Here is a 13,592-nt window from a genome sequence, read left to right on the forward strand (position 1 = left end):
CAATAGTGCCCCATTACTCCTAGAAAGGAATGTTTATTGGCAGAAGTACCCATGTCTAAGAACTTGTAGCATCTGGGTGTTTGACTCTGGAATTAATGTCTGTCCCAAGAATTGTGTCTCACAGGAAGATAGTTAATCCTGAATGAGGAGACTCTGTAGGCATAGGGAACCCATCTTGGTGATACTCATATGGTATTTAGATTGGAAGTTTCCTTGTCTGGGCCCCAAGTGAGCAAATCACTTACCCCTTGAAGGAAGATGCTACTGTAAATACACTGTAAAAGTGATGGTCCTTAGCTTGGGCCAAATAGAGGGGGTCTGTCTCAGGACCAGAGGGCAAGATAGTCCAGAACTTGAGAGTTAAGGTCTTGTTACTCACAGGCAAACAGGAACTGGAGGACAGGGAAGTACTGAGATAATAAAGAAACATCATTTTGGTCTGGAATTGTAGCCACGAAGCCGTCATGGACATCTCTCAGGAGTGTATAGGGGTTTGTACAGTAGAGTATATAGGGACCATAGCCTTGTTGGTGAACCTTAGGTCTTATACTAACTGGTAAGTACCATTAGGCTTTTCAGACTAGTGTATGAGCGTATTTGCAGGGGAATTGCAGATGCAGAGTGGGCCAGTGACCAAAATTTAGGAATACAAGGCTGTGGTCCTCTTTGGATTTGAGGGGGTATTCCAAGTACCAGGGAAAGGAGTTAGAATTTTTGAAAGTAAAAAATTTAGAGATTGCAAGTGGAGAGATGGAGGGAGAAGGGGAGGAGTAAGAGAGAGAGGGAGGGAGGGAGGGAGAGGGGGAGGGAGGGAGAGATTGATTGATTGATTCTAGAATTCACAGGGAACATTTTGGGAAACAGAAGAGTCTAAACTAGTGAGGTCCAAGATTCAAGGACTAATTCTAGGAATATTGAACCTACAGTTGTTTTACTCTTGTGTGTGTTTGTGTGCTATGTAAGTGTGAACCTGCTCATGTACACATGTGTGTGCATGTGTGTGGAGGCAGAGGTTAGCATTAAGTGTCTTTCTTGGGCAATGTGGTAGTTTGAATGTAATCTCATAGGGAGTGGCACTATTAGAAGGTGTGGCTTTGTTGGAGTGGGTATAGCCTTGTTGGAGGAAGTGTGTCACTGTGAAGTGCAGGCTTTGAGGCTTCCTATGCTCAGGATACCACCCAGGGCATCAGTCACTCTCCACTTTATTATTTGAGACAGCATCTCTTGCTAAGTTTGGAGCTCACCAGTTTGCCCAGTGTTCATGTGGGTGCTGAGAATCTGAATTCAGTTCCCCCTGTTTGCAAGGCAAACACTTTTCCAACTGAGCCTCCCTCCTAGACCCCACCCCAAGCCTGTGCTTTTGACAGTATGGGTAGAGCTGAGGTTTGATAAGATGTCTTTCCCTAGAAGTGGGGCAGCACAGCTAGCTAACTCTGAGAGTGAACGTTAAACAATGCACTTTTCTAAGAAGCATGCCCAGACGTGTCAAGTGGCCCTATGGTGGTTCTATTGATTCCAGTGAGGAGGCCTACTGCAACAGGATCCAGGGAAGCTGATGAGAGCAGACTATGTGGCCCCTTCATTGACTAAAAGTTAAGTCTACATCTGGGGTCACCCACGGCCTTTCCACAGAGATGTAAAATAGGAAGCCTCAGTTCCCATCATTTGAGCTGAGGGAGATCCCCCTCCACTACAGCTCCTTAAAATCCAGGAGCAGAGTCAGAGGCAGCTATGAGAGAGACAGAGAGAGAGAGAGAGAGAGAGAGAGAGAGAGAGAGAGAGAGAGTGCTAGAAATTGACTGGAAATCTTTAATTTCATTTAAAAATTCTGCTGACCAAAATCAAGGAGACAAAGGAGGCCCTAGAATGTGTCCCAGCCATAGTGAGAGACACTTAGGAGTGATGAGGTGGAGCTGTGAGCAGAAACTTGAAGTGAGAAAGATGAAATAAAACAAATGGTAACATAGAGCAAATGAGTTAGATCCCAGCTCCCCTGTCATCCGGATCTGGGCAGTCTGTAGAAAAGAAGGCCAGTTCTCAGCCTCACTGACAGTGCCTTCAGTAGCCTATTACATGGGGAGGCATTATAGAGGACCCTGCTGGAGGCTTGATTTTTGCTAGAGTCTCAGATTTAATGAGTAAACATTTCTTGCAGGCAGAGCCCCGCTTGCACTTTTCACACTTGTGCCTGTGACAGTCTGCTGTTTCTCCCAGCCTCTGATGTTTTCTTTTTCTTGCTTCTTTACATCCTACTACAACTGGCTGAGTACAGTCTACCCTCTAACAGCATTTCTGCACATCCATGGCTTCCCTCCCAGATTCGCGTCTCCATCCTCAGAACAAAAGGTGCAAATTTTCCATTCTTGTTTCGTGAACTTGAACAATTCCAGCTACTTTTTCCCTGTCTGTCATTGGCCGGTAAATAAAATTTCATTGGGTATCGAGGAATGTAACCGAGCAGTATGGTGTTTGCCTAGTCTGTCTAAATCCCCGGCTCAGTCCCTGGCCCTGCAACAAGCTGAAAGCCGAAAAAAACTATGTGTGTGTGTGTGTGAGTCTGTGTGTGTATGTGTGTGTGAGTATATATATGAGGTTGTGTAAGTGTATGTGTCTGTGTATATATGTGTGTGTATAAATATATATGTGAGTGTGAGTAAATATGTGTGTGTAAGTGTATGTGAGTCTGTGTGTGTATGTGGGTCTGTGTGAGAGTGTGTGGGGGTATATATGTGTGTGAGTGTATGCCAGTGTGTGTGTGTGTGTGTGTGTGTGTGTATGTGAGTCAGTGTGTATGAGCGTGTAAGCATATGTGACTGTGTGTGTATATCAGTGTGTGTGCGTATGTATGTATGTATATATGTATGTATGTATATATGTATGTATGTATGTATGTATGTGTGCATGTGAGTCAGTGAGTGTGTGTGTGTGTGTGTGTGTGTGTGAGTATATATGTGAGTGAGTGTGAGTATATGTGACTGTGTGTATGTGAGTGTGTGTATGTATGTGAGGTTGTGTGAGTGTATGTGACTGTGTATGTGTGTGTGTGTGAGTCAGTGTGTGAGTGTGTGTGTGTATGTGTGTGAGTGTGTGTGTTTATGTGAGTCAGTGTGTATGTGGGTGTGTGTGTATGTATGTGAGATTGTGTGAGTGTATGTGACTGTGTGTGTCTGTGTGTGTATGTGTGTGAGTCAGTGTGAGTGTGTGTGTCTCTGTGTGTGTGACAGAGAGATCTATGACTGCTGACATGTCTTGCTCTCTAAAGTCCCTCAACTAAAACCTTCAGGTCAGTACAGTCACTCGCCACTCCACGTAGCTTGTTGCCACATGCCCTGTTGAGCCAGCACTCCTTAGGGTCTTCTGTGTAACAGTGCTCACACAGTAGTGAGCGTCCTCTTAGTAGGCACCGACTGGATAGCTAATTGTTGTCTGCAGAAGGTATTATCTACTCTGCTTTGTCTTGTACTCATTTCTTCTCCTTGGAAACTGAAACTTGAGATTATTTCTCCATTATTTCCCCTCAAATTTCTGTAGCTTTGTTTAAAGGGGAAGCTTTTATTTTGTGTTACAAACTTCACATGGTTACTTGCATTAGCTTTTGCTGGGTTATTGTTTAAAACATCTTCAGGGGATAGATAATTTATTTGGAAGTTGGTAGAGAAAAGCACTTTAAAAAATTAAACCAAGTCAGTAGATTTGAAAAGGGAAGTAGATAGAAAAAGAAGAGGGAGAATCCCTTTTAGAAAATGTAGATTTTGTTTATTTTCAAATCTAAACATTTTGTCAAATTATTTGCTTATTGGTTCTAACAGATAAAAATGTCAATAAATTGAAACTAAGTGTTTAATTTTTATTTTTCCAAGGTTTTCTTTTTTCAAGGACAAAGGTTTCTTTATTGACTCGAGGATATGAGCTGCAACAAGGACCCCATTCGTTCAGGAAAAAATGGAGTCTTTTATTGCAGTTGTTTAACAGCTAACCCCATGTTAGCTCCGGCCTTTCATCCATCCACCATGGTGGATGGCGGGGGAGGAGAGGGAGATGCTGAGAAACCACAGGGCAAAAATCTTATAGGGCAGCGTAAGGGGAGTGTCTAGGGGTACACACAGGCTCAGGATTGGTGTGCCTCCAGCTTGGAGGGCTTGTGTTGATTGGTCAACTGGTTGTTATGGCCCATAGGCCCTCCCAGGGTGATTGCTATGCTCTGCACATCATTGCTGTGCACTTGTCCATAAAGCACACCCAGAGCCATAAAGCATAGCACCACCAAATAACTTCTGATTGGTTCCTTGCCACGAGGCAGGCATCTGACCTCCTAGTGACCAAGGCAAGGTCAGGCAAGCACATGTTAGGCTGCCATGGCTGCCGAAATGGGGAGCTGATCCATTCATTACCCCATTTTCTTTTTTTTTGGAGATTCCAATCATGGAATTGCTGTCTCTCTGGCATCCCCATCAGGGAGTGAGAGATATTGGCATCCCCTATGTAAGGGAGTTTACTTTGACTTAGCATTTCAACCAGGGAAAAATGGGCGTCGTATTCTTTCCCATGCTACTTCCTGCTGACTTTGGGACGAAGTTAGGGACCCAAGAAGGCTGAAATGCTAGTCAAAAGCAAAAAAGGGAATTTAGGAATTGGGGAATACATCAGGAGCTTCTGGTTGGCAGACTCTGTTGCAGAGACAGGGGATATCTGCATCAGCTGGACTGGCCAAGTATTTATTCTTAAGGAAGACCACAAGGCATTGTTTAAAGATATGTGGGAAGACCCTGAACATGTAAGCTTGGTGGTACAGAGTTACATACCAAGACCCTGAGCACAGAGATATTCTGATGATATTCCAAATCTAAGGTGATGGACGCTTGCCCTAGAGCCGGCCCTCCTGAAGCCCCTCACAGCAGCAGAGTGCTCTGTGGGGTCTGAGACCCTGACTTGCCCTGATCCTCCATAGCATTGGACAGTAACAGATATTAAAATGCTGTGGGGGTGGGGTGACGGGTGTCAGGCTTTATTTTACCTTTGACTTGATTTGTAATTTTTAAATACAGATAGTTACCAACTTAGGAAAGTTCAAAGTACTGCTCGTTAAAACTTCTCAGTAGTGGAAAATGATTCTCCTTAAATACAGACTGCACTTAACATTTTGAATGTTTTTATTTCACCAGGCCGGCAATATAGGGATATCTTTTGATCCTGGACAATAGCAAAACTCATCCAACCAGCCGTGAGACCAGTGGGGAAAAGAATCCTTATCCCACTGTGAACATATTTTCTAGACTTCGAAGTTACTGTCAGCCTTGGTGGCAATCCCCTTTATCTATTAAGCCACCTCATAGGCTCCCAAATTAGTGATTTCGAGAAAGAGTTTCACTGTGTGGCCTAAGCTTCCCTTGGACTCACAATCTTCCTATGTGAGGCCCATGAGTACTGGGATTACAGACATGCACTAGCACACCTGGCCCCACGTTTTGAAGTCAGCTAAGACTAAGTGAAGCTAGAGCATTTATTTAGAAGTCCTGTCAGTAATACTAGGACTGTCAGTGCTCATCCACACTGCCAGCTTAGGTCCTGAGCTACATCATCAGCTAAGTGCACCCTGGCGCAGAAATCCAAGAAACAGATGTCTGCCAGGCTGCAGTCAGAAGCCCCACCCTCCCATTCCCTACCCCATACTCACTCCACCCCTACCTATTTGACATCACATATAGAGCTGTTTTCATGAGACCAAGGACTTCAGATCAGAGAGCATTTAAAAAACTGCAATGAGAAGACCCATTCAGGACAATGCTTTATGACTTCCTCATGCAGCAAAGGTTCAGTGGGCACAAGCTCGAGGTCAGATACTGGGCCACCTACCACTTCACAGAAAATAGTCCAACAATTACTGAAAAACATGGAAAGCAATCTGAGCACATTGAGATCCCCTCCCATCCCCCCTCAACCCCCCTACCACTTATTCCCTACCCTGCCCTGTCAGAAGCCTAAGGCTGTCTGTTGGCCATCTCCATCCTCCCTCCACACTGGAACCATCTGGATACTTGTAAAAACACTAACATCTGACCATCATTTAAGGCATATACAATTTCTGTTGTTATTGATTTTGGTTTTTCAAGACAGGTTCTCTCTATGTAGCTCTGGCTGTCCTGGAACTCACTATATAGACCATGCTGGCCTTGAACTCACGAGATCTGCCTGTCTCTGTCTCCCAAATACTAGGATTAAGGGTTTGTACCACTACGCCTGATTTAGGTTTATAGATTTTAGGACCTAACTGAGTGGTTAAATTTGCTGTCAGTTTTGGGGATCACTAGTCTAATCTATCACTGTTTTCTTATGGGACTGAAGATCAAACCCAGGACCTTACTAGGTTAGGCAAATGCTCTACCACTGTCTCACTCTCTAGTTTAAGGACAATTCTTGGGTGAAGGGTGGGAAAAGTGGTTTTACTTGTCTATTGAAATGGTTGAAAACCCTATTTTAGGCATTTGATAAATTAATTTAGTTATCTCTGTCTGTCTGTCTGTCTGTCTGTCTGTCTGTCTGTCTGTCTGTCTGTCTGTCTTGTTTCTGTGATAAAGGCATCCTAAGGGAGGGTTTAATTTTGGATCATGGTTTCTGGGTACAGTCAGTCAGTCCATCATGGCCGAACGTGGTGGCAGGAATCACTGGCAGCTGGCCACACTGGAAGTCAGGAAGCAGAGTGAGATAAAGGCTCATGCTCAGCTCTCATTCTCTGATTTATTTAGTCTGGGACCCCAGCCTGAGGATCTGGGCTTATATTCAGTGTGCTTCCTCAGTTACAGCTTTCTGGAAAGTCAGCCACAGACACACGGAAGGGTGTGCTTCCATGTGGACTCTGAACTCTCTAGATTTAACAATGAAGACTAAACTTCACACTGGGTGATGTATAAGAACCAAAATTCATGTCTTACAGGTTCTGGAGGATGGGAAACCAAGGTCAAGGAGAAATCTAAGTGTCATAGTTGGATCTAAAATCCCGAACTCTGAAACTCTTCTTGTGTTGAGAATTAGTTTCCCTTGAGGTTTGAAAAAACCGAATATTCAAACCACCACACCCTTTACATGGGAGAACCTCGACCATTAATTACCAAGTGGGTTTTCTGGAGTGCCAGAGTGCAGATAAACCTGCAGGTCACCAACCTGTGCACTAGCCCAGTGCTTGTGAGCAGGCAGGTGTACCTTGTGCAGCACTGGTGAGCACTCAGGGCCTTCAGTGAGACAGCGATTCCATTCTGAGAATCCGCACATCTGAGAAAGGATGCTCCATGTGGTCCCACAGGTTACCTTTCCCAGCTGCGTGAGCCATCTGCGCAGTGGATCCCCTTCCTGCCCCTGTCCCCTGCATTTGCCTAGAACAGCACCTCCTCGTGTGCGGCCTCGTAATCCCACTGGTGGCAGCGGGTGAGCACATTGTAGGGGCTGGGAACTAGAAGAAGAAAGGACAGCGGTTGAGTGTGGGGAACGAGGCCCACGAGCTGTATGCGCAGGGTAGGATGCAGCTTCTTCGGGAACCTTCAGCCAGGTTTCTCTGATCACCGGCAGGAGAAGGCGAGAGCTCCCCAGGTTTCGCTTGCTCTCCAGGTTTCGCTTCGCAAATACATCTCCCTTCAGGTGACTATGCCTGCCTAGCATGGTTGGGAGCACAGAGGCGATGCACCTTGAACCCCAGACCTCTGAGGATGCACAAAGTCAAACAAAGGTTCTGGAATGGAAAACAGGGTTGCTTTCCACGTGGTTCTTTCTAATACTACTGCTCCTATCCTTCCCAGCCCACGTAGGTTTGGCCAAGCCACCTGACCAGGAGGTGGAAGTGCATCAGGCTCCAGGCAGGTTTGCAGAAGGCTTCCTGGAGTGTCAGAGAGAAAGTTCTCTGGGGCTCTATAACCCCGAACGTGGACAAGTTGAGGCCTGCACCTGGCTCTAGGATCCAACCAGTGCACGGTCTATGCAGACCTGGCCAAGTGTCATGCTGTTGTAGCCAAGACTGAACTTGGTGTTCTTTATTTGCAGATATTTAAATATAACCCAGTTTTTCTTCACGTATATAGTAAATCTCTTTATTACTTAACCCTGTTTTTCACTCCTGCAGTTTGAAAGTCAGAAAAGTGACAGTGTCCTGACTGCAGGGATTTTTTTTTTTCATTAAGCCTGGGGTCTCTAATAAGATGAAGCCTGGAGTTCTATAAGCACTAGGTGATGTTTCATCTGATGCTGAGGTCGGAACTGCAGCAAGCATACATCTAGGAATGACAGAGCTGACATGAAAAATGCAGAGCTTTGAGTCTGGCGAGTAAACGTCCAGGCTTTGTCACTTGTGATGGATGCCCCGTAAGCATGGTTCACAGACATCAATCCCTGTGGAGAGGAAAAAGAGAGAGAGAGAGAGAGAGAGAGAGAGAGAGAGAGAGAGAGTGAAGGAACTAAAACCTGCAGGGACAAGTGGCTTCCTGCTGGTGGCTGGTGCCTTCCTGCATGCTCCTCCTCTCTTTGAGTGAGACTTTCCTTGCAGGGCACTGGCTGGCATATATTTTGCCTGGTTCACCCTGGGCATCTAATTCTCCCCTTCCTCACAGAGAAGATAAAGGGCTTTATGGTGTGGGTCATCCTCAATGATCAACCTGCCTGGACTTACACCTGGAAAATCCTCCTGAGAGGGTTTGTGAGGGCATTTCAAGAGACTTTAGGATACACATACCCTGAATATGGGTGCCACCGTTCCATAAGCTGGGAGGCTGGATGCAATAAACACTGGAGAAAGGGGAAAAAGAACCAAGTATGAGCAGGGACCCCAAGATCTGGCCGCCATGCTTTGCCATCTCCATGAATTCCACCTCCTTGTAAACAGCAAGGCAAGATAAACTGTCTTCCTTTAGGTTGAGTCTTGTCAAGTGTTTTGTGATAGCATGGAGACAAAGTAAGTAACAACTAGTATGGGTTTCTGGGCTTTAAGAGAACCTGTAGGAAGACACTGTGCAGTGCTGGCTGAGGGAAAAGAACAATTTTGCCAGGGGTGCAGATCTGGGTTTTAAGTGGACATGTTTTGTTTAAGATTTGCTTACCCTGCATGTAATGTTGCAGTGGCTGGATTGCTTTTCAGGCCTTTCATTGTAACCATGTAAGTCTTTTATTTTTAAGCATCTCCCAGTTTCAGGTCCATACTCCCCTAGGCCTTTTGAATAGGAACTTAAACAGGATTAAACAGTCAGAGATCTAGAGATGAAATACAAACGCTCATATATTTTCTAGAAATAATATGTGGAGGAGTTTAATTGTGTAGCAAGTTCCATTGGGAAGGTAATTGTACTATGCTACTGCAGTTGGGATTACAGGACAGAGTGGCGGGGAATAAAGAGAAGACAGGGCATGAACTGTCAGTGGCCTGTGGGGAAACACTTTTTATCACTTTTCAGGCTGTGTGATCATGAGGGAATTAATTAACCTTTCTGAGCCTGGGTTTCTGCCTTGGTAAAATAGCCCTCACAGACTTCTCAAAAACAATTAAATGAGAATGTGAAACTTGTAAATACCTGTAAGTTCAAACATTGTGTTTTTCTGTCTCTTCCTCCATTTTGCAGATACTTGTACTCAGTAGGTCCAAGAACAGTCTTCACAAGGCAGGAAGATGCAGTTTTCACTCTGGTCCTCAGAGTGCATCTTAATTGCTGTTCTATAGGGATAGGGATAAGCAACCAGTTTCTATGTCTTGAACTAGCTGACTACTTAGGCAACACAACCTGGCCAGCTCTGAGCGTGGGCTCCTTAATATCTTTTGGGGGAGCTACTTTTAAGTTAGCATGGAAAATGTTTCTGCTATGTCCTCACCCCACCTCCAATGGCTCTTTGGACAACTGTGGTGGCCATCTGCCCTTGTTTCAGTAAGGCACTTTCTAATCCTGCTTCTACTACCTTTCTTTAAAGCCATCTGTAAACTATATGTCACCACGTGAAATTGATGTGTGACCTGAGAGTTAATATTGGTAATTAAAACTGGTGGGAGTGCAGAGCCCATATTTTCAATGGCCACTAGTACCATGTGAAGGCAACTCCCCATGACTTAGAGTGTGGGCATAGTATACTGACTTACTGCTATAACTAACCCACAGCAATATACCCCACAACATGCACAATTGTATGCTAATCAAAGAAACTGAAAAAGTTTAACAAGATGGAAATGTTAATTCTCCTTATATGGTCATTATACATTGTATCTGCATTTCAGATTATTGTAACGTGCCCATCATTTTGTACAGTGAAAGTAACTTTTTAAAAGCCAGGCTAAAAACGTGAGCATGAAGGGGTGACTCACGCCATCTAGTGGTTTTCAGATACATGGCTGATTGCTCTTGGCTCTCACTTCTGCCTATGACTAGTAGCTACTACTAAGGGTGCATTTCAAAATGGTCCCATTCTGTTAATCATGAACCCAGTCACCTGCCAGATACAAGTGCCAATTAGAAAACCCAGTAACAAATTTCAATTAAAGAAATCGGTTTGGGGGCTGGAGAGCTGGCTCCACAGGTGAGAGAGATACTTGAGCATGGGGAACCTGAGTGTGAGTCCCCAGATCTCACATAAAAAGCCAAATGTAGTTACATGCTCTTGTAACCTCAGCACTGTAAGAGGTGGAGACAGGAGGATCTATGGGACTTGCTGATTGGTAGCCTAGTTTCTGGACCCATCCATATCTGTTCCACTATGCAGGAGTTACAGGCACATGTAATCAAACATGTCTTTGGCACGGGTGCTGCAGCTTCAAACTGGGGTTCTCATACTTGAAAGTGAGTGTTTTTATCTACTAAACCATCCTCTAGCCTGATTTAATTATTTTTAAAGACAGGATCTCACTACATAGCCAGGGATGGCCTTGAACTTGTGACTCTCCTGCCTCAGTGGACCAAGTGCTAGGACTTGGTGTGCCACCAAGCCTATCTCATAGTTTAACTTTGTAGAAACATTTTAAGTGAGTTTCTGTGTTGTGAGATGTTTGTGTCTTCTTTATGGGCTAAGACAACTGCCAATTGATATTATTCATCATGGTTTTGGACTTTTCCTTCAAGAGATGTGTAAAGCTGTGCCAGCATACACATCTGGTAGAAGAGAGGCTAGATTCAAATGGAGAAAGTGGTGTTAAAACACACAAGTACCCAGAACAACCTTTGCAAACACAGTGTTTTCCAGTGTATAGGACGATAGCAACACCACAGGCAAAGCTTCCTACGACTTTTTTATCCCTAGGTGTGCAGGTAGAAGCTTCATAAATGAGGAATGAAATGTTAATTCTATCTTAACAACCTCTGTCTCATCTGGCAAGTAGTAGCAGTCATCCTCCTGCCTCAGGGATACACCCCTGATTTCATTTCTTCAAGTTTGGGGCCTTTGAACACTTTCCATGGAGTTTCTCAACAGATGTGCAATAGGGTTTTTGCAAACGTGTGTCATAATGCTTTGCTGTAGAACACTAGAAATTATTCCCACTGTCTTATTTATTTCAGGACAGGTGCCTTATGGCTCCCCAACTCTGTTCTCTGTCTTTCTAGGCTCCAATAGCCACTGCTTATGTTGTTTGCTATTTAAGCATCTTTAAGAACATCTTTAAGATATCCAGTCACTTTTCTGGTAGTTTCAGACTCGGTACATCACTGGAGAGATTTGAAAAGCATAGCAGGGTTCACTACTAACAGGATCAGCTGAGAGCTCATTAATCATTTAGGTTCAGGGTCTGACATGGTACTCTTTAGGTGGCCCTAAGCACTTGCTTTCTTAGGAGACTCCAGGAAAACTTGAATTCATTAAAAGTTAAAAAATGGAAATTTCAGGCTAGAAGTAGCCAGCCATACACCAGGAAGCCACCAGGTGGCATGGGCCACTCCTTGGCATCATTCTTCAATCTAGACTCTAGATCGCAGAGCAGGTTAAAGGGGAAACAGGTGGAAGACTCCCGTACAGATGTTAGGTGTTTATTAACAAATTGTTGGCTGAGGGTGAAATGAGGTGATGGGGTCATGGGAAAGGACAGGAAACATTCTCATCTCCCACATCTTACACCACCAGTGGTGCTTTACTTAACCTTTGCAGCGAGGGGTTTTTCTCCACCAAATTCAACAAGATCACAAGGGCAAAAGTGAAAAATGTAGTAAGAGGGCCATGTTTTCTATGGACGATGGCTTGCACTGGCAAACCCAGGTTCTTCCAACAGCATGCTACTGTTTCTGGGAGATTTGTGAATACTGCAAGGGAGATGCTAACAGCCCTTAACATCCCTAGGTTTCTGATAAATGTGTTCTTCCCCAGTGCTGGGAAATGGCACAGCGGAGACTGGAGCTTGCTCTGTCTGCACTGTGAACCACTGAGGTGACATATGACTTATGCTGGAGTTTGCAAAAGTCCATGGAGCTGGGCAAGGGCAAAACTGAATACTTATACTTTTGAGCCATATAAATTACTTTGGCTGCCTGGATTTTTTATTTCAATAAAACGGTTTCATCTGACTTCTCATTGTGAACATTATACCTGTCTTAGTTGGGGTTTCTATTGCTGTGATGAAACACCGTGACTAAAGCAGCTTGGGGAGGAAAGGGTTTATTTGGCTAAGTATTCTGAATTATAACCCTTTAAAGGAAGTCAGGACAGGATCCACACAGGGTAAGAACCTGGAGGCAGGAGTTGATGCAGAGGCCATGGAGGGGTACTGCTTATTGGCTTTCTCCTCTGACTTGGTTAGCCTGCTTTCTTACAGAACCCAGGACTGCCATCTCAGGATGGTCACACCTACAATAGACTGCACCCTCCCCATCACTCAGTAGTTAAGAATATGCCCTATAGGCTTGCCTACAGCCCAATCTTCTCTTCTCAATTGAGGCTCCCTTCTCTCTGATGACTCTAGCTTATATCAGTTGATATAAACTTGCCAGCACACTTTCCTAACAGTTATAACATATGAAGGAATATGCTGTTCAGTCTTTAAAAACTGATAAGAAGCAATAGACTTGTGGACATGTGGGTATCTCTTAAAGGTGGTTATGGTGTATTTCTTAAATAAGGAGAGTTTATCTTATCATAAGTGACTGTAGAACTGTGAGAGGAATTATTAAATCCCCCATTCATCCTTATGTAGAATAAAGACTGAAATGCCGTGAACAGATGTGTAGTTATTTACACCACTAGGAGGCTGGGGAGAGTGGATAAAAACAGCTTTCACCCAGCATTGGACAGAAGTCTCAAGATGTTATAATGTGTGCACTGAGGACACCAAACTTGACACAAGACAAGGAGCAGTGTGCTGTTCCCACCCATCATTTTGGTAACTGCTTGAAAAATGTCATCTGTGTCCTGGAAGGTAAGCAGGAAATGGTCTGAATTAATCGCTTACTTGGAATCAAGGTGCATCTAAGGGAACAGCCAATTTCTAATATGGAAAGTGTTAGTTGTTTGCTTGCAAGCTTGAGTTCAGAGAATTATGCAAATGCCGTGGTAAGCACAGGGCTGTCATCATGGGCTACCACTAGTCCATAAAGGTGACTCATGCCACAGTTAGAGGTAGGGCTGGAATTCCAGTTTAGGTGACTTCAGTAAGT

The sequence above is a fragment of the Cricetulus griseus genome (genome assembly GCF_003668045.3).
Source record: "Cricetulus griseus strain 17A/GY chromosome 1 unlocalized genomic scaffold, alternate assembly CriGri-PICRH-1.0 chr1_0, whole genome shotgun sequence".
NCBI classification, from domain to species: domain Eukaryota; kingdom Metazoa; phylum Chordata; class Mammalia; order Rodentia; family Cricetidae; genus Cricetulus; species Cricetulus griseus.